At 42.0% G+C, this 20,349-nt stretch overlaps 1 protein-coding gene across 6 annotated transcripts in view; it reads left to right on the forward strand.

The window, feature by feature from the left end:
- The window catches only part of Tenm3 (teneurin transmembrane protein 3), a 623,557-nt gene that overhangs the window by 85,832 nt on the left and 517,376 nt on the right, over window positions 1-20,349 (forward strand). The window contains exon 1 of one of the 6 annotated variants that reach the window (XM_085843952.1): window positions 10,410-10,482. The exons of the other annotated variants lie outside the window; for them this stretch is intronic. The gene's annotated coding sequence lies outside the window, so the exon portion shown is untranslated. Of the gene's footprint in view, window positions 1-10,409; window positions 10,483-20,349 lie in introns of those variants that run through there. 6 annotated transcript variants of the gene reach the window in all.

The following is a 20,349-nucleotide window of genomic DNA, read 5'->3' on the forward strand; positions in this document are numbered from 1 at the left end:
GAGTACTTGGTCCCCAGTTGTTGGAACTGTTTGGGAAAGTTTAGGAAGTGTGTCCTTGTTGGGAGGGGAGTGCACTGGGGTGGGGGCAGAGTCTGAATTTAAAGCTCACCCCATTCCCAATAACTCTATCTTCCTTGTGGTTCTATCTCAAGATGTATGTTCTCAACTACTGCCCCAGGGCCATACGTGCCTGCTGCCGTGCACTGCCGTGGTGGTCATGGACTGTAACCCTCTGAAACTGAGAGCTTCATCCACTTTCATTTATGAGATGCCTTAGTCATGGCATTTTACCAGAGCCAAGGAAAAGTAGCAAAGATAGTATTGTATACCAGGAGGTCAGGACCACTGTGAATAAATGGAGAATCAGTTAAGGAGTAGTATGGAAGACAAAGAATCCATTTCAGTAGCTGATGCACAGTATCTCTTTGTCAGTACCCACATTCTACCTCCTCCACTGCATGACCTCAGAGCATCTCAGTGACCTCATCTTAGAGATCCCAGGAGTACCCATCATACTGGTTGGTGCAGCTTACACCTGTGCCTATTATAGCCCTGAAAGTCCCTTGGGGCCCAGTAATGGTTCCAAATTGAAAACATATGGGCATTTATAAAGATAAATATTAATAGGTTAAAATACATCCAATGTCTGAGATTTTAAAGTCCTCAAAATACATGTGGCTAGGCATACAGTTTATATGATACAGACCTTAAGGAACTTATAGCAAAAATGTGCCTACCTAGGTGGTGGTTCTTCAAAGAGACGGTATTGTACATATTAACAATAACAGTGACATGTACAAATTCTTAAAGCATTGGTTCCTGAGAGCAAAAGAATTGGCCTTTGTGTGAATTAGAGTTTGGGGTATAAAAGAAAATCACCAGCAACTTCAGAGAAAAAGAGGTTGTTGTGGGGTATACATATTTGCACATACGCACACAGCACCTTTCATATGTACACAGTATTTTACAGAAGCAAACATGTAGAACCCAATGAGGTTCATACACGTAGTGTCAGGAGGAAGAATGAAGGTTTGTGTGTCTGGGGTTTCCTTCATTCCAACTGTGTAGTGTGCTCTCGTTACATCCTATCCTTGTGAAGTCACATCTTTGTGTGGAGATCAAGCACTAACTGAATTGTTGCAAACAGGGAGAAAGGGAAGAGCAAAGGAGGAAATAGTCAGACTGGACCTTGAGCTGGTCTTGAACTTCAAAGTAGACCAGAGTGGTTTCTGTCAGACAAGATGTTATAAGTGAAGAGGAATATGGTTGTGAAAAAAAGAGAAGCAGGCAAGGCTCTACCCAGAGGCTGAGCAGCAGAAGACAAGAGCTAACTGGTCGACCTTTAGGTAGGGTGCCATGCTCCACTTGTTATTACTGTTGGGCACATACTATGTAGAAATAATGCTATCAGCCCTGAGAATTCCCCATCCTTTTGGTGGTTTATTTGTGTCTGTTTGTTTTTAGGTGTACTTATTTTAATTTATGTAAATGAGTGATTCCACATGCATGTGTTATATGTGTGTCATGTCTCTACCTGGTGCCAATGAAGACCAGAAGACACTGGGTCCCTGGGAACTATAGTTACAGGTATCATCATCAGGTTGCTGGGAACCAAACCCAGGTCTTCTGCAAGAGTTACTCTTAACTACAAAGCTGTCTCTCAACTCCCAATGTAATTTTTAATTAAAAAAATTATTTGTTTATGCATGCGTGTGTTTGTCACAATGTCTATGGAGGTCAGAGGATAGCGTGTGGGAGTTGGTTCTCTCTTTCCAAGATGCTTCATGATGGCTCCTCAGGTTTTCAGGTGTGGTGGCAAGAGCCTTTACCCTTAGAGTCAGGCTCAGGTTCTTCCTTTCTAGACCTTTCTCTCAAGATCAAAGAAAAGTAATGAATAGCTTGAGGCAGGCAAGCGCCTGCAATCAAATTTGCATTTCCTTGGCTCCATTGTACAAATCATTACAGGGAGGGACTTTGAGTAGGTGGAGGGGATTACAATGGCAGATCCCTTCTAATTCCTGCTTAGCCAATTACTCCCCTTTCAAGGCATTATATAGTCTTTTCTTCAAGAACAAAAGTTTACCTGAGATTGTGGCTTTTGTTTGGCTACCAAACAATTGCGCAATTACCTAAAGCTTTACATTTTATAACAAGACATCATATTTCTGAAATTCAGGCTTTGGGAATAGGAGTTCAAGGAATGTTCCTTAATGGCCAACTTCCTGCAAATCTGCTTGCAGTTACTCTTATTACTCCCAAATTCTTGTGGCTGATAAGAAATGACAAACTATAGTACGTTTGGTTAAATAGACCATATGCCTATTTGTTATATGGCATTAATTCTCATAAACCGTCCCTTCAGCTCTGCTAAGTGCCTGATCTCTTCATCTGATATGTTCCTCCATAGCCAGTCATATGATATTTCTCTTTCATATGATTTTTATAATGAACCATACACCCATACACGTGTTTTTGTAAATCTTAAATAATTTAATGGGAAATGCATATGTAAAAATGTTTATGTGCTAAATAATTTCCACGGGAAGACAATTCAGCAAGGTCACTCTGGTCTGTAAAGTATGAATCTTGTTTTTAATGAAGTCAACAGAGTTCAAAGGAGCTTGAATTTATAACAGGTCATCATGGGCTCTGAAGCAGTAAGTTTTTCGTTTGTCTTACATAAAGTGCAGATCAGGCTGTTGAGCTCAGCCTCTATTTGGTGTGTAACATTAAACTCTGAGATCTTACAGCATTCTGGAACCCCGACTCATTCAGAAGTCAAGGGATCTTTTTGTTTGTTTAGTTGGTTGGTTTGGTTTTGTTTTCATTTATAACGAGTGATAATGGTGAACATTCCATTTAACACAAATAACAAAGTCTGAGGCTGCACCTGGGGGCAGGGTGGGGGACAACCACAGGGGCATTTCCTCCATAAAACTCATGAATATTAAGATGTAGACAGAACAAAATATGTAACTAAGTACAGGTTTCTTTAGCCCAATAAGTTTTCTTCATTCTGTTTTTGTAGGCTTCTCCTTTCTAGCTCCCCCCCCCCACCTCCGCTAGCTATAAGGAATTGTGAGCTTCTAACAGAATTCCAAAGAAATTCTGGAAAAATTTCAAGTCTGCACTATTATGGCATTTAGACCCAGAAATGACAAATGTGTCTGAAAACGCTGCTCTCCATGAAAGGAATATATAGGTTTCTTTTGTTTTTTTTTTTCTATACAATAATAAAGCTGGTTCAGTTAATGGGTCTACTTTGAAGTAAGGCTAGGGAGTGCTTAAACTGATTATAGGAGTAAGGAAACAGTCAACAGTATCTCCAGTTATTCATACCACCCACCCCTTCTTCCTCAGGTCTTAGCTACTCTATCCTCAGGATCAGAGTCCACAGCCAGATGGACCCCTGACTTCCACAGCCATTAAAGTAGCTTCCCCAACATTTCCCACGAAATGAATAACAGAGAAGGGATTTCAAAACCCAGAGCGAGTCCAGTGCATTCCTTCTGTCAGGGCTCCCTGCTTGCTCTTCTTGCTGACCAGATGTTTTTCCCCCAAATTGTCCCCAGCTTAGGTCCTTGTATATTTTAGGTATTGTCCCAGCCCACCACCAGCCATCTCTCCTTGCCCTTCCTCCCACTTCTCACTCTGAGAGACACCTTGTGGTCACCCCGTGTTTACCAGGACTCCCCCATGATCTTTGTGTCCCCTTAGGAACACAAATTTCTGTTCTCTGCTGAATCTCTTAAGACCTAGGATTGTGCCAGCACCCTGGAAGTCAGTATTAAAAGGGCAGATGAACACACATGTGTGTTTCCATTACTGTTGGGGTATAACAGTAAGGACCCGGCTGCTGTCATAAAAAGGATGAGCCAGGTTTTCACTGATAACTTTATTGGAATTTTAGACACTGGGGATGGCAGGATAGTGAAATAATTGTAAAACTTTACAATAGTACCAGCACAAGTACTCTTTCTCCCCCATTACACACCCACATGGGCCCTAGTGACTTCATAATGACACCAAGTCTTTCCTTTATTAGAAGCAGCTCAGAGAAGACACTCAGAGAAAAAGGATGGTGATAATTCTTGAGCAGGTATTCTGGATAAATGTCACCTACTGTCTGTATGTGCATAGAGGACGAAAGTGTGTGTTCTAGGGATATCCTAACACACGTGTAGTTCAAAATCTGGCCCAGAGCCCCATATATCACAATTACTGTTCCATTTAGTGTTCAATTTATTGACTTCTTTTCATTATTAGTAAATTATATTTCATTTCTAAAATTTGACAGAAGGCTTATTATTATAGTACCATATAATACATTATATGTTGCAAAAATACTGCTATCTTCATACAAATAAATTGTTTCCTCTCCTCTCTATCCTGCAAGAAAAAAAAAGTATTTATTATTTCTTTATCTTGTTGAAAATCAGACTGAAGATATTCCAGATCAAATAGAGGCAGAAACAGAGAAATAAAATAGAATTGCTGATCCTTAGAATAAAACAAAAAGGAGGGAGAATTATATCTAATGCCTGTTGCTTATAGTAGAATATTATAACCAAAGTATTAAAAGGCTTAAATGGAAAAATTATTATACCTATCTTTTTTTTTTAATTAGCTTGATGAATAGCTGGTTTGTTATTTTCAAAAAGTAAAAATTGGGTAATTAATTTTAGATACAATTCAGGTATCTAAAATTATATTTCTGAGGAAAATAGAGGAAGAAATCTCGCAAAAAAGGCATTAATTAAAATAACTGGGGAAGACAATACTATGGCAATAATTGTGGGGAGATGAAACTGAAGAAATATACAGCAGCATTCCATGCTTTCCTGGTGACCTTGGTGTAAAAATGTCTGGGAATTAATTCCTTGCTATCCATATTCATCAAGACCATAATCAGCCATGGCCACCAGAAACTTCTGAAGAAAGATGACCTCCTGTCCAGGATACTGTCATTACCTCTGAGTCTGCAACTAGAAAGAGGCCTGTGCACTCAGGCCTGACTGTCATGGCTACCAACCAAAATGCCAACTGGAACCGTAGATGTAGGAGGGAGACATCCTCGGTGGAGACACAGATGCAGGCTGTCCACATTCTTGAAATATTTTCTCCAGCTATAGTCATAACCTCTGTCTTATCGGGATTAATCCTTTTTCTGGTTGGCTTTGATCTCCATCCCCAGTCAGGCCTCTCAGACGCTGAATAAATTGTGGAACTGTGGTGTCAGGCTTAGAGATAAAAGGAGAGATACCGACCACGTGTCATCAGCATACTGAGTGTGTGCAGAAGGGCCTCAGCTTTGCTCTGGGTTCTCGGGTGTGAAGTTGGAGCAGGTGGGGTACTTGCTGTCAGATCTCAGCAATTCCCCCTGAAAGGCCTGGTCCAGCTGCCTGGCAGTACAGAGAAGGGTGGGGTCTGGAGGCTGTTGGTCCTTTATAGCAGAGAGGGCGTCTGCCTCATGGATCTCCCTCTCCACTTGCAGAGCCTCTTGGGGTAAGGGATGTTTCGGGAATGCATCTCCAGGGATTATTAGCTTACCTCTGTTATCTGATGACTGTACTGCAGTGACTTTGAAACCAGACCCATGTTATGACCTCACAAATCTGGCCCCTCACCCCTCTGAACCAGGTGCTGTTCTTGCTGTCTCTTTTACACTATTATTCTAATGGCTTCGTTCGGTATTTTCGCCTTTGAAGCCACCAACTGCCAACCTCAAGATCACCCTCCCCATATCTTTTAAGCCTTGGGCATCTGGTTTGAAGATTGTTTTTTCTTTCACAGGGTTCCCCCAGCCTGCCAGGGTTCTTGTTGATTTCCTATGCAGTGCTGAAAGCTCTTCCCCTGGAGAGTTGGCAGTGTTAGAGGGAAGAGCCTGTTTTATTCTGGTTGACTCTTGGCTTCCCAGCGCTTAGCTCACACCGGGTGTTTGGTAGAAGTGCACCGATCAATACCTTATCCTTTGATCTCGATTTTGTCTCTATCTCTGATAATGTTTTCTTCTAATTTATTAAGAAATGTGAGGCCATCATGTATGTACTACAGGTCTTCCTTCCTTGTCAAAAAAGAGGAAGATCTTTATCTGTTCTGTTCAGGGCTGCCCGTTCACATATTCCCTTCATGGGAGTCGCTTTGCTTCCTGCTTTTGCTTCCTCAAGTTGTTCTCTCCATCCCTGTATCTACCGTTGCTTCCTTTCCCTTTTCTTTTCCCAGTACGTTATATGACACTGAAGCCTTTTTGAGATACTCTTGAAAACACTTCAGCCTTGCCTCCCCTGTAACCACTATATCTCAGCTGAATTCCTTCCTTGACCACTATTCTAGAAAAAGTAGTTTATGTTCCCTTGCCGTGTATGCACTGAGCTCATTCTACTGCTAGATTACATCCTCTTCTACATCTCCACTGAGAAGACACTCTCAGTGGTCCCCAGTGACAATGACCACTGTAGATGTTCTCTCCATTGTCTAATTTTTCTTCCTCCTCTCCTCTTCCTCCCCCTTTTCCTCCTCCTCTTTTTCCTCTTCTTCTTCCTCCTTCTGCTCCTCTTTCTCCTTTTCCTCATCTTCCCCCTCCTCCTTCCTCTTCTTTGTTTTTTAAGAGAAGGGGTTTCTCTGTGTAGCCCTGGCTGTCCTTGAGCTCCTTTTGCAGACCAAGCTGGCCTTGAACTCACAGATATCAGCCTGTCTCTGTCTCCCCAGTCCCAAGGTTACAGAAGTGTGCTACTACCACCTGGCTTCCCAGTGACTTCTTAACACCTAAACTTGGGGGCCACCATCTAATACCGTGCTAATATATTTTTTCCACTACGGAACTTACATCTTGTAACCAGTTTGTGTTCCTAAATGTTGCTTTTCTCATATAACTGTTTTCTCTTAATCTGACTTTGATTCTCCTATTCCTTTCCTTTCCTCTCCTTTCTTTTTTTCCTTCTTTGCTTTGCTGGTTGGTTTTTGCAGCACTGAGGGTCAAACTCAGGCAGTCAGACAATTTAAGCAAGTGCCCTACCACTGTGCTTCATTCCCTGCCTCACTCGTTCAGAAGAGAGACAATGGTAGCTTGTATTTGGGTGGTGGTTATCAAATACAGAAAGAGAGGTTGAAAAGATGGAGAGGGAAGTAATTGATATGATCGGTAGGTTTTTGACTGGCATGAGGTGGTAGTGATATCCACATGAACTAGAGAGAGTCTGGAGAGATTGTGGGAAGGATATGCTGTGTTTTCTTTGGGATGGGTGTCAAGTAGGTTTGGAGTTTGGCAAAGCCTAAAAGAAGGATAAATAAATGGCTGATATCTGGGAAGGCAATAAGTAGGTGAGAGCTTGCAGAATAGATGAATAGAGGAGAGTATCAAGTCTAGAGGGAGAGGAGGGTTGTCCAGGACTAGGCACATCTGAAAAAAGAAGACAGAGAATAAGGAAGGAGAGAGAGAGAGAGAGATGGAGAGAAAAACCTGGTAGCATCAAGACATGAGTGCCATGGAGGTCAGAGGTTCAAAATAGTTACAGCAGATGAAACTGTTGTCAAGTCATCCAGCAAGTCCCCACTGCCAGTGCACAGCAGCCACAAGCCTCACAATGACATTCTGCTCAAGGACGAAGCACTTCTATGGTCGTGTCTTGTCCAATCCTGTTTTGCAGCAAAAGGTAACCATCTCGGTTCCTGTAAGAATACTTGGTGGTGTTGACATGGTGATGAAGTCACCTCCTGACCCTTCTCAGGAAAGATGCTGCAGTTGGGTGAGGGCTAACATCAGTGGGAGAACTGAAGAGGCAAACCTGTTGAGTGCAAAGCATTGTCTTTATTGTGTCAGCGGGAAGTTTTTAGACTGAGAAAAGACAATCAGAGGCTGTGAGGCTGTCAGTGTCTCCACCTCCTTTATGCATTTGAAGAATGGGGTCATTCTGCTCCTTCTGGTACAATGCGTAAACAAGATTGTCCAGAAAAATCAAAATGTAGTTAAAATTGGTTTTCCTTGCCTAACCTAATCAAAATATATTATCTTGACAGGTGGGATTGTTTGAACCAGCTGTACGTGTTGGAACAGTTTACAGATACTCATTAAAATGATTTTATTGGGACACGGGGAGCCTGCAAATGACTGTCCTTCCCATCCAAATACAACAATTTCCATGGTGGTCAGTGGTAATTTGTTCCCATCCTATGATTGTAAAATATGTAAGTTTAGTCCGTAGGCCTGCCTCCTCAGCCGTTGGACTGATGGAAATGTGAAGACAAGGGCTCTGGTTGCCTGGATTCTTAGATACAGAAGCCCCTCCCCCTAGTGGTCCAGGGATATTTCTCTGCCTATCATGGATCTGTGCGGTTCTCTCATGGTTGAGAGAAAATTGTGCTGCCCAATATATAACTATTTTGGAAATCTTTTACAGTTTCTCATTTTTTTCCAAGAGATTGCAGATATCAACCTTTGTTCCTCACAAGAATATATATTCATGCAAATCGAATCCTATTGAACTTTGTTAACTATGCCTGGTTATTTACATTCTAATTAGGCTGATGGGCATCTTGATTTGGTCATAATATTAACTTTCTAATATTTTCTTTTATTTCAATGTGTACACTCTGTAGTCAGTGAATGCTTTCATCCCCTGAAATGATGTGGGTTTTTTTCGCCCCCTGCTCAGGGAACAGAGCAATGGCTTCAGAGGCATTTTTTTTTAAAAGCCATCAACTCCTATGCTCTGCTGTTACTTCTTTAATGAACAGAGGTCAATTGCTGTGGGGATAGCGGCAGTCTGTGGTCTGCTGAACTGGGTCTCTTTTTGCCCGGGATGGGGTCACTGGATGACTTTACTTAATCTGTGCCCTTTATTCCTTGAGATCCGTTTCAAGGCTCCAGATGCAATTGTTTCCAAGAGCAGTGTCTTTAGAGGGTAGGCCTCAGCAACTTTGTTCTGTCTGCTGAGACGGAAGATCCTCCAGTCTCATTCAGAAAAGGCAAAGTGAAATGAATTCATCTGATCTCCACCGCTTTGTTGTTGTTGTTTGTTTGTGTCTCCTATGGCTTTTCAGGTGGCCCCAAGAGTACATCACACATTCCTATTGAGGCTGTAAATTCTGTTTTGATTTTCCATTCCTTTTCAGCCCGCCCCGCTTCCCTTTAAATTCTGTCACAGCTCCTAAATGAAGCAGAGGCACCCGCCCAATTTAGTTCTGTTTAGCAACTGCGGGTCGGTTTTGAACTGTGGCAATCCAGATGTTGCAGCAGCCTCTTTAGGTTAATGTGATGACTGAAATCTGTTGGAACCACTCCTCTGAAGGATGCGGCAATGTTACGCAGGCACAGGACTGAAAATCTACTCTAGAGCCAGCTACACGTGAGAGGAAGGTTTCAGATGTTACTGCTGTGGTGTGAACACAGCAGTTGGCTTTAAGATGCTGAACTGTTTGGTTCCGTGCGTGTGGATGGAGCCATCTGTGGAGGGGGGCTGTGTGCACAGCTGGATCTGTCAGAGTGCGCATGCGTGAGGCGACCATGTGCCTGGGAGCCAGAGCTCGGCATCTTCCTGCAGACAGGATCTGCCACTGAGATATGGATGCACAAATAGGCTAGGCTGACTGGCCAGTGAGGCACACATTCACATTTTGACCATCACATTTAGCCTTTTAACATGGATTCTAGGGATCGAACTCAGGACCCCGTGCTTGCTTAACCAGTACTCTACCCAGTGAGTGAGCTGCCATTGCATCCTCTGAGCTGGATCGATCGATCGATCGATCCATTCATCCATCCATCCATCCATCCATCCGTCTCTTTCTTTCTTTTTTGTTTCAAATCAGTACTCAGTATACTAGTAACTCACCTTAGTGATTTGTATAGATTTGTAGTAGTTGACAGAGCTAAGAATTTTACGATGACAACGTCTAATTGTATTCAGTACCAATGTAACATTTTATAGGAGGGTACTTCTCTGAGTCTCTGGTTCAGTGGCTCCTTCCTTTATCTGTACTTCCTGGCTCCAGAAGGCACTGCAAATACCGCAGGAGCTCTGCTGATAGGAAGTGGCTAGGCAGGTATGGAAGGGTCTAGAGCAGAAGATAGCACCTGAGGTTTCCAGTGCACCCTGAAATAAGGTTCCTGGAACGTGTCTTCTGACACCATACACGTATTCTAGTAACTAATGATGATCTATTCACTGTGAGCCCAGTCATCGCGGGAATTTGCCACCCAACAGCAATCCCAAGGCCAAGGAGGGAAAAAGGATTGGAAAAGAGAGGGTAGAAACCAAAGGGGGTAGGGGGAAAAAAACAACAGTTCTTATGGATCAAAGTCATGTAATAATGGTCAGGGTCCCTAAGATTAATCTGAGACAGGGGGCTGGAGAGTTGACGCAGTGGCTAAGAGGCAGTGTTGCTTTTTCAGAGAATCCACTGCAGATTCCCAGAACCCACATAGTGGCTCACAACAGTTTGTAACTCCAAGCCTAGAGGATCAGACGCCCTCTACTGGATATGGTAAGCAGACGATGATGCTGGAAAAAAACCAAAAACAACAACAAAACAAAACAAAAAACAATGCTCCCACACATTAAAAAAAGCTATCCCCTACATTAATTGAAAAGAGTAATATTAAGATATTAGAATAAAACAGGCCATAGAAGCATAGCTTGTCTCAAGTGTCTTGTCTCTGTGCAGGAGGTAGATACAGATTCATTGTCTAATACATAAACAGTTCCGGGAGCAATAGACAAGCTGAACATGTGGCATGAGAAAGTCAGAAGAGCGTAGAGAAGGGGGCTGAATCCAACAATTTTTGGCCCCTAAGATGGAGCAATGGTATCATATCATGCAAGAATTGTCTCGGTTGTGTATGACAATGTATATGGGTTTACGGATGAGACAGATTTAGTAGAACTCTGAGAAAGACTTATGCAAATATCCATTGTGTTTAACAGGAAATGAGGCAACTTGAATGTACATAGGGTCCAGAAGAGGACCATGTATCCCCCATTTGCCCTGTCTTCTCCGGTTTGGATGTTAAGCACAAAGCTTAATTTTCTAGGAAGGAAACTGCCAGTAAACAAGTAAACTAAAACAAGCTACACTCGGACAGTGATTAAGTGTTGAATTCAAAAGAAAACCGTGAGATTAAAGAAGTGACTAGAGAGGTTGATTCAGGTGGTACCGTGAGTGACGGCCTTAGGAAGTGGCGGTGATGGACTCCCCGAAGTGGAAGGGGTAAGAAGGAGACAGGCATGTCAGAAACTGTCAGAGAAGAACAGAGACAGGAAAATGTAGAGTTTCAAATTTTAGAGTCAACAAAGTTGAAGTGTAGGAACGTATTGCAGCAGCTTCAGTCTGGGGAGGTAAGGAGAAGCCAGCAAGATGAACTTGGAAAGGGGAGACAGAGATATGTTGCTGTGTGTTGGCTCAAAAGAGTTATCTTGGCAAGAAATCGATACATGGGGGGTGAACACAAAAACTGGGCTTTTCAAAAGTGCCATATGAAAATAGCAATCGGATTGAGAGATGGTTATCTTTCGGACAGTAGGTTTGGGAGAAGGGGGAGAATTGTGGTAGGTGTCTGAGGATTAGAGATCAGTTCTGTTGCAATAACTGCCAGGCCATAGCTCTAGAAAGAGTAGCCACAATTCTGGAGGCAAGCCGTGGTGAGGAGAGCAGACTCGGCTGGGGTGGAAGGACTTTGACCTCCATCCAAAGATGGAATAGCCAACTTCCTAGAGAGGTGGTTTCTAGTTATAAAAGCCACTAGGCAAGACTCTACAACCATTAGATTCAAAGAGTTTTGAAGGCAGCAGCTGTGCTTAGTGTATGTGTTATCCCTATGGTGTGGTACCCAGCAGTGGATGCTGGCCAGTATTTTCTAAAAATGATGGATGAATAAAATCATGCAAGTTTCACTTGGGCTTGGTCACTCTAGTGAATTGTAAGAACACACCTACCTCTGGGAAGTGAGAATCCTATGATCTCATAAGCAGAATTATGTTCAAACTTAAAAGGTAATTTATTTGGAAAAAGTAAAGGATTGTTTATTTTGTTTAATTTGTTCAAATTGTAGCCAAGACCCCCTAGCTTTCAGAACACAGAGTTTCCAGGGTAACTTTTCTTGTGCTTCCCAAATCAGAAAAGGCAATAATTAATAACACTGTCCCAGAGAAAAGGCAATAATAACACTGTCCCGGAGAAAAGACAATAATAACACTGTCACGGATTGGGGACAACATAGAAACTCTTGTTTAGATTTTAGGAGATTTTTAGATAATTTGAGTTTCAAGTAAAGACTGGGGTATTTTTTCCATTATTAATTTAAAATTTTTAGTGACCATACAAAGATTAGGTTTCGAGGTAACACTCCCAATATAAGAGTAGGTATAGCCGGGCGTGGTGGCACACGCCTTTAATCCCAGCACTCGGGAGGCAGAGGCAGGCGGATTTCTGAGTTCGAGGCCAGCTTGGTCTACAAAGTGAGTTCCAGGACAGCCAGAGCTACACAGAGAAACCCTGACTTGAAAAACCACAAAAAAAAAAAAAAAAAAGAGTAGGTATAAACATTTAAGGTAGGCTCTGCATATGGAAGTGAGCACACAGTATTTGTCTTTCTGAGGTTAAGTTAATTCACATAATATATTTTGCAGGTCCATCCCTTTTCCTTCAGATTACATTTATTCTTTATTGCTGAATATAGAATCTTGTCCTGTGTATGTACCCTTTACAGAAATGAAGGTTTTTAAAATTGACCTGAAATTCATAATTTATGATTGCTTTTGGGCTTTTAACCAAACATATGTGAAATGAATTCGATTTCTTTATTCATTATATTTGGTTAAAATTTACTCTCAAACCATTGGTTTCCTTTTAAAAATATAGTTTCAGTAGCCCTAGCTTTAATATTAAAGAGAAAATAACTCGTAGGCTGTTTTCATAATTCAGAGTATTGAAAATGTTAACTCGTGACCATCAATCAGGTACCTTTCTCCCATCCACCTTTTAATTGAAAGTGATTCTTCTAATAAGCAGTGCCAGTATTCTGACCTCCACCAAGATGTGATGACATGTGGTAATATTTTTATTTAATGTCCGGACCTGGTAAGTTTGAAACTCAAGTAGGTAGTTAGGTGCACCCAGTATCTGAAATGAGCTAGCGTATGTCAAGCTTTAACTTATAGAACTGGCCGGAATTCAACCAGAAAACTAAAACTTACAGTCAGGGCTCATGGCTGAGGCCTGTAATTCCAGCTACTCAGGAGACCGGAGCAGGACAGTGACAAAGTCAAGGCCTACATCGTCTAAGCAAGTTGCTGAGAACTTGTTCAAAATTTAAGGGAAAGAATTAATTGATTAACTAGTTAATTAACTAATTACTTAAACGTTGCTGAGGATATACAGCTCAACGGTAAAGTACATGCCCATAGCACGAGTGAGTCCCAGCTTCACTCTCTAGTACCCAGAAGCAAAATAAAGGGCATACATTTTCAGATAGCCTCAGCAGAGAATGGATCACAAAGGCAAGCAGGGCAACAAATATTTAACGATGTATTGTGTGCCAGGGAGAGTTGGAAGTAGCCCAAGGCTTAGCATAGGCTTAGAGAACAGAGCAGAACAGCAGAACTCTACTCTTGAAGCAACCAAAAGCCCTAAAGGTTTGCAAGGGAATATGTTAAAGCCGTGTACATGAGCCAAGCATTACAGTAGACGCCTATAATCACAGCACTTGGGAAGTGGAGACATGAACGTTTGCCATTGTCTGCAGCATTCCCCGCTGAAGCTGTGTAAGTAAAAGAACCGACCAAACAAATCCCTATACCGGCAGGACAAGCGTGGGGAGTCCATAGAATATACTTTCCTAAACATCATTAGCTTCACGTTCCTCCAATCGCATGATTTAAAGTAAGTGGAGTCACAGCGAGGAAATGATAGGACTCACAAGTGCTGCTTGCCACCGGCCAGGCAAACTTCAAATGCCCTGTGAGTGACTATTGGTCATTCAGAGATGCACTGTCAGGTTTGTGCTGTAAGATTTACTCTTTCCATGTAAGGACGGTTTCTTTTCTGCTGACTGAAAAGGGCACCCTCGAAAATCCTTATGTAGCACACAGAACGCCAGACACGTGGCAGTTCACAGAGGAGGCAGGCTTCCTGCTTCAGCTCCCCCCCACCCCCAACACACACACACACACACACACACACACACACCAGTTCTAGCTGGAAGTTTATTCAGCGGTGCAATATTTTCAGAGAGATGTAATAATCTGTTATGCAAACACGGAGTTTGCTCACATTCGATTTTCTTAAATATTGAAAGGTCTCTGCAGCGGCAGAGGAATTTTTACGGAGAGCACGGAGAGCGAGCAGCATCCTTCCTCCTTCGCACCAGCGGAGCCCCTCTGGGAGGTTTGGTGGTTGGTTGCTCACGTGACAGGATTAAGTAACTCCATTTTGAGCTCTGGGCTTCCAGGTTCTCCGTTTGAGGAACTGCATGTGGCTGTCTCATTCACAAAGTTGTACGGTGGAGCTAGCTGTCTTTATTGTTAGAATGGAGCCATGTGAGGAGAGGGGAAAGCAACTGTGCTTTCGGGTAGCAGGTGCGGCTGCTTTACCAGCACAGAGCCCGCTATTTCCAGCACGGAGCGTGAGATGTAAGAGACGCTATCATAGTGATCACTGGAGTTCTATTTTTTCCCCTAAGGCATAAGTTTTATCTTTATCCTTTTTTTTTCTACCCCCTGTGCTGAGGATCCAAGTTTTTAATCTTCTTTAATGGGAGAAGTCTGTTTTCGGTTTATGATATATTCTGACAATTTGCATCTTACTAAAGATATTCCCTGCAACTTTGAGCTAGTCTCTGCCCATTATAATTCCTGGTCACTGTGAATGAGATCTGTATCGAGTACAATGACTAATTTTATTCATTTCAGAACATTGATTTGAACAGCTACATTTGAATTAAAATGTGGCGGCTGCCGATAGTGTCACGCCCAGGCAACGTGTCGATTGTTTTTAATTATTTAAATATAGATACAACTTGGGTTTTTTTTTTCCCTCCTTGCTCCCAATAAGTCAAACAAATATAAAGTGGAAAGCATTCAAGACCTCTCAAATCTCTCAGTCAGATGTGTACTGTTGTGAAAGGAGAAATTGCTTTCAGGAGATTTGGAAGGGGGGCAGATTTAAATAACGATGTGATTTAGTGTGCAGTTAGCAAATCAACATACTTAAAATGCATGAATATTAAAATAAAGTCTGCAATAAACTACTGACTTTTCTATTTATTGAGCAGCTGACTTTTAAAGAAGAAATTTTTTTCATTAAAATTTCCTTCCGAGACCTTCAGAGTTTCTTCTGTTGTTACCCTTGCAGATTGTGGCTATGTGGAGGCTTATCCTGTTCATACAATTCACTTTCATATTTAAATTGGCATAATTGCTATATAAAGGCTGTGGGACACCTTTGGACTCTGTATTTTAGTGGAGAATTTTATACATAAAGCAGCACCTAGCTAATAAAGGAAGGAAAGTAGCATGTATTCAGTGTCTAGTAAATGCCATTGCCTGTTCTGTGTGCCTCCTGTGTCTGCATCACAGCTATCCTTTTAATCTGGGACAATAGCTGCCCTTGGTTTGGCAGACCAGGAAACCCTAATTCCTGCAGGTTAAATGTCTGCCTGAAGTCGGGGCAAGTCTGGACCCAGATTTCCTTGTTTCAGGAGCCTCTGCTACATTTCTTCACCAGTACTGCTCAGACACTTGGGAATTTAAAGAAACAGGTTTCTTCTTTCAATCAAGCCTTTGATCTCTCTATGTCATGCTTTATTTTAGAGTTTAATACAGTCCTGTGGCTATCCAGAAACACCTCCCCCTTGCTGATCCATCGTTCTGAGTGAGAATTGCACAGAGAGGTTGATGGGATTGTTTGAAATCTCCTTGGCTTCAGGCTAAATAAAACACTTTAATATGGAAGGCATAATTCTGATATCTTAGGCAAAGGCATGTTTTCTTAGATTAAAAAAACAAGACAAAACAAAAACGGAGGTTGATCCTCTCTCTAACTGGGTTCCTAAGTGGCCCCTCCGCTTGCCCCTTTCCAAATCTCTGACTTCTGGGACAAGAGAAGATATCATCTTGGTAAACCGAAGCAAACTTGTTTGTAAGATTAATTGCCATCATCCAATCTGGTTTGTTTAAACAAAGTGAATAGTTTCAAAGGGGACTGAAGATGTGACATTTGCCTCTCTATTGAGATACTAGATGTCACAAGTTCAGCAAATGGCTTTTACAAAGATAGTTTATAGTAAAAAGTAAACTTTTCTGAAAGAAAACACTTTTATTAAGATAATAGTTCATTTGGCCAACTTTCAAATGACACACAGTGCTTGCCTGGTACTGGATTCAAATCCCAGCATCAGAAGAAATGAATAAAGATCAGACTTGTATGAGAAACACGTAGGCGCTTTCTCTCTCTCTCTCTCTCTCAGCTTATTTATTTTCTCTCTCTCTCTTTCAGCTTATTTATTTATGTGAGTACACTGTAGCTGTCTTCAGACACACCAGAAGAGAGCGTCACATCTCATTACAGGTAGTTGTGAGCCACCATGTGGTTGCTGGGAATTGAACTCAGGACCTCTGGAAGGGCAGTCAGTGCTCTTCACCACTGAGCCATCTCTCCAGCTCCCACAGGGCTGTTTTTAGTCAGCCTACATTTCTTCCGTGGATGGGTGTGTCAAAGAGTATCACTCTGCTTTGAACACTGTATTCTTTTTAGTTTACACTCTTGATGTGAAGAGGGAAGCTTTAATCGGAGGGGAGATATCCTTTTCTTGATGCTAAAACGTGTCCTGTTTGGTAAAGCATGTATTCTCCTAAGAGAAAAACTCCAAATCAGATACTCTGTGCAGAAGTTTACATGCCCGTGTCAAAACAAAGGGTTGTGCTGAATTCACATCCTCAGGCTGGGTACAGCCCACAGCAATTTGGAGATGGCTTCCTGATGCTTGCGTCCGACCTCCCGAGCCACAGAGCCTCCATGCCTTCCACCCCCATTCTCCTTCTGTTTTTTAAGGCCCTCATTTTGGGTAGTTACTGAAGCTTTAAACCAGGGTCGGAAAAAGAAATTCTCATTTAAAATTTTCTAAAAGAGGATAAGATGAGAATATTTCCTAAGAGTATTAGTCGGTTTAAAAGGACAAATTGGAAAGTCATTTTTTACTGATGTGTAGCACTGTTCAAGTATGGACACCTAGAGGAGAGGTTCAGATATGTTTTATCCTTCCAGGACTTTCTAAACAGCAGAAAGCTGCGGTTAACTGAGCAGAATCTTTCTTATTTAGTAGATGTTAAAGAGAAAGTGCTAATCCTTTTGAAGTGCAAATTTTTTCACTTAAACATATTATTAGCTGGAGAAATGACATGTGAATAAAAAAAAAACCTCTATTGCTTTGCTCATGATCTATGATTTCCATTAACGTATGAACTTTAGTTATCATATGATTTTATGTTTATGGTTTTCAGTTTCAGATATCCAGAGGTGTCTCACTAGAACAATCAGTGAAGATAATATAATGAATGTCTCCGTTCCCGTTACTCCAATGAACTACTAGCTAGGCTACTACACTGACAGAATCCTGGCGACTTGGTGCTCTGGGTTTTGATGGTGTTTACACACAGTGTGTATATGTGTAAACATGGGCAGGCGTGTCATGTGTCGCTAAGGCAGTTCAACCTGTGTTCACATAACAAAGGACTGAAGCTGCAAGAACATTGGAAAGTAACAGATTTGAATACAATAGAAAAGAGTTCATTCGTACTATAAACTGCAGGGTTTGGATATTAATTTAAAGTTTAGACCTTAATTTTTGTGTCACCTCACAAAGATAACAGCCCCCTGAGACTATACTGGCTTCTCGCTTCCTTGTCTTAGATGAACCCATTTCCCTTGTATTGGGATGGAGCTCCTAAGACGGTGTGAGCGTACAGGGCTGCTGCAAGTAGCCCCCAAAGCACACAGGTCATAAATATTTTCAGACATTTAACTGAGTAAGTCACTAGCTTGTGTTTAGGAAGAGAGCTGGTGGCTGGTGGAAGAGTCATGGATGTAAGGTAAATGAGCCAGGGCTCACTCGAGGGCCTGGTCCAGCTTTGGTTCTTTCGGCTAGCAGGAGCGAAAAAGCAATCAAGACCGAATCACTTCTTGGGAGTAGGGAAGGCTTCTCTATAGAGAGTCTGGGGCTCGCAGCATTGTTAGCAAGTGCCAGACATCAGCAGGTCTGGATGAAAGCAAGGGATCAGTGTGGAGCCTGCTGACTCTGGATGCTAGAGATGGCAGTGCAGTGCTATGGGAAGAGTGATGGCTGACAGCCAGGGGACTTTCCCTTCCGGGTTACGGAGCCTACCAGAATCAGGCTTCTGTAACTATGGGACAAGATGAATCCAGACCCTTTGAGTCCTCTAGACAGCCATTTTGAAAAATCCACATTCTTTCTTGACACCAATTTTGCCCTAAAATACTGAAAAATTCAACTCTGAAAGCATGGACTAGCCTCAGCCCAGTACCACAGTAGGCCTTGGTTTTCACACCCCTTTGTGTATTTCTGCTTCATCCAGTTACAGCATACATCCCACCCAAAGACTGGCTTTTCTTTATTCTTCTAGTGCCCACTAGCTACCCAATCTGGAACTTTCACCTAAATATAGGAGGCAGGTGTAGGGAACATAGCAGAGAAACCGAAGCCCTTCCTTTTCAGGCTTCTGGAGGTTATTCTGATAATCTTAAATTATTTCAACTCCAAAGTTATAGGAATAAAATGCAAGAGATAATTGTCTTTTTTCCCCCTTGGCCACAGCTATAAAGAAGAATGGACCAAATTAGAATATATTATGGGCTCCATCCATTTCGACTTGTCTTGAGCGCGGGACTATTTCCACATCATGTGCGAGCAGCAGATGATATATTCCTGGGGAAAATTAATAACTTGAAAACTTTCTTCTGAAATAACAAAACTGCCAGATCTTCTGTCAGAGCCACCAGTTTCAACGCAAATGACAGCTAAGGACTTCTGAGTCTAAATACTGCTTTACCCATCACGGGTGGGACTTTAGTAGAAAGTGCATCTATACTCCATGTAAGGCAAACTCTAAATGGTGAGTCTGATACCCATGAAGAACCCACAGACCAGGCTGTAACAAACTCATTCTTCATGGTGTCTCCTTCTTCACCTGTGGCCTTCTAAACTCTTGCGCTCCTGTCTGAAGAGGGAGGGTGGCTTTGCAGTCATTGAGTTTTATTTCAGGTGTTAATCTAGAAATTTTAATGAATTTTGATATTTTTGCTTCTACACAGAAAAGATTGAGCTGTGTTGGAACCTTTCCATTTGCACAATAGCCTAAAATAATGCTAAATTAAATGGAAAGCGTTGTGGGCCAAATCCTGTTGGATTATTATTTTTAACTTCCTCTTCTCTTTCTTTCAAATGGTGCTTTAAAAATAACTATTAAAAAAAAACAGTTACCCGAGTGCATTTTCTTCTCACAGCTTCACAGAGAGCTCCTTCGGTGTGGAATTGGTGAAAAAAAAAAGTTTCTAAATACATTGAAGGTTTCCTTGTTGATTGTAGCTACCATAGGATATAATGGTTTTACATTTGGCAGCAGCTCTCCAACTTGAGCAAGCTTTCTACAGAGTCCCTTGAAGGACTTCCTAAGGGCAGCTCATTTACTATACCAGGATGGGGCCCAAGAATTTTCCTGTCTAGGATTTAGGGGTATAAATGAATCTGGGAAGTGCTTGAATTTGAGTTTGATTCCTGGAACCTACAGGAAAGGTGTGTGTGTGTGTGTGTGTGTGTGTGTGTGTGTGTGTGTGTACAGCATGGATTTGTAATCCCTAGAAGACTGAAGAGTTACACACAGACAGATCCCTGGGGACTGCTGGCTAGGCTGCTTTGTGAGTTCAAGGCCAGTGAGAGGCGGTGACATAAAGAAAACAAGGCAGGTGGTACTGGAGGAAAGGCCCTCAAGATTGTTCTTTGACCTCTCCCTGCGGGCATATGCAAGCCATGCGCACTGTCCACAAATATGCATCAGCATGTGCACAAACACACATATACGCACAGAGGGAGGGAGGCAGCCAGGGAGGGAAGAAGAGAGAGTACTTTAATAAGTGTCTCTAGGCAATTTTTGGAACAACTGCTTAGTTATGTTCACATGGACCACGCACATATATGTGAGTATGTGCTATGTACACGTATGTAGTCATCTTAGTGCCCCCATAGAGTTGTAGCTGGTTCTGTGACTTGCTCGCATCACACCTCTGGAAATACCCCAAAATGAGCATGCTCAAATCCATATATAAGACAGTATAGTATCTTCA

This window comes from Mus caroli, unplaced genomic scaffold (assembly GCF_978045245.1).
Source record: "Mus caroli unplaced genomic scaffold, Mus_caroli_1 scaffold_10, whole genome shotgun sequence".
Taxonomy (NCBI): Eukaryota; Metazoa; Chordata; class Mammalia; order Rodentia; family Muridae; genus Mus; species Mus caroli.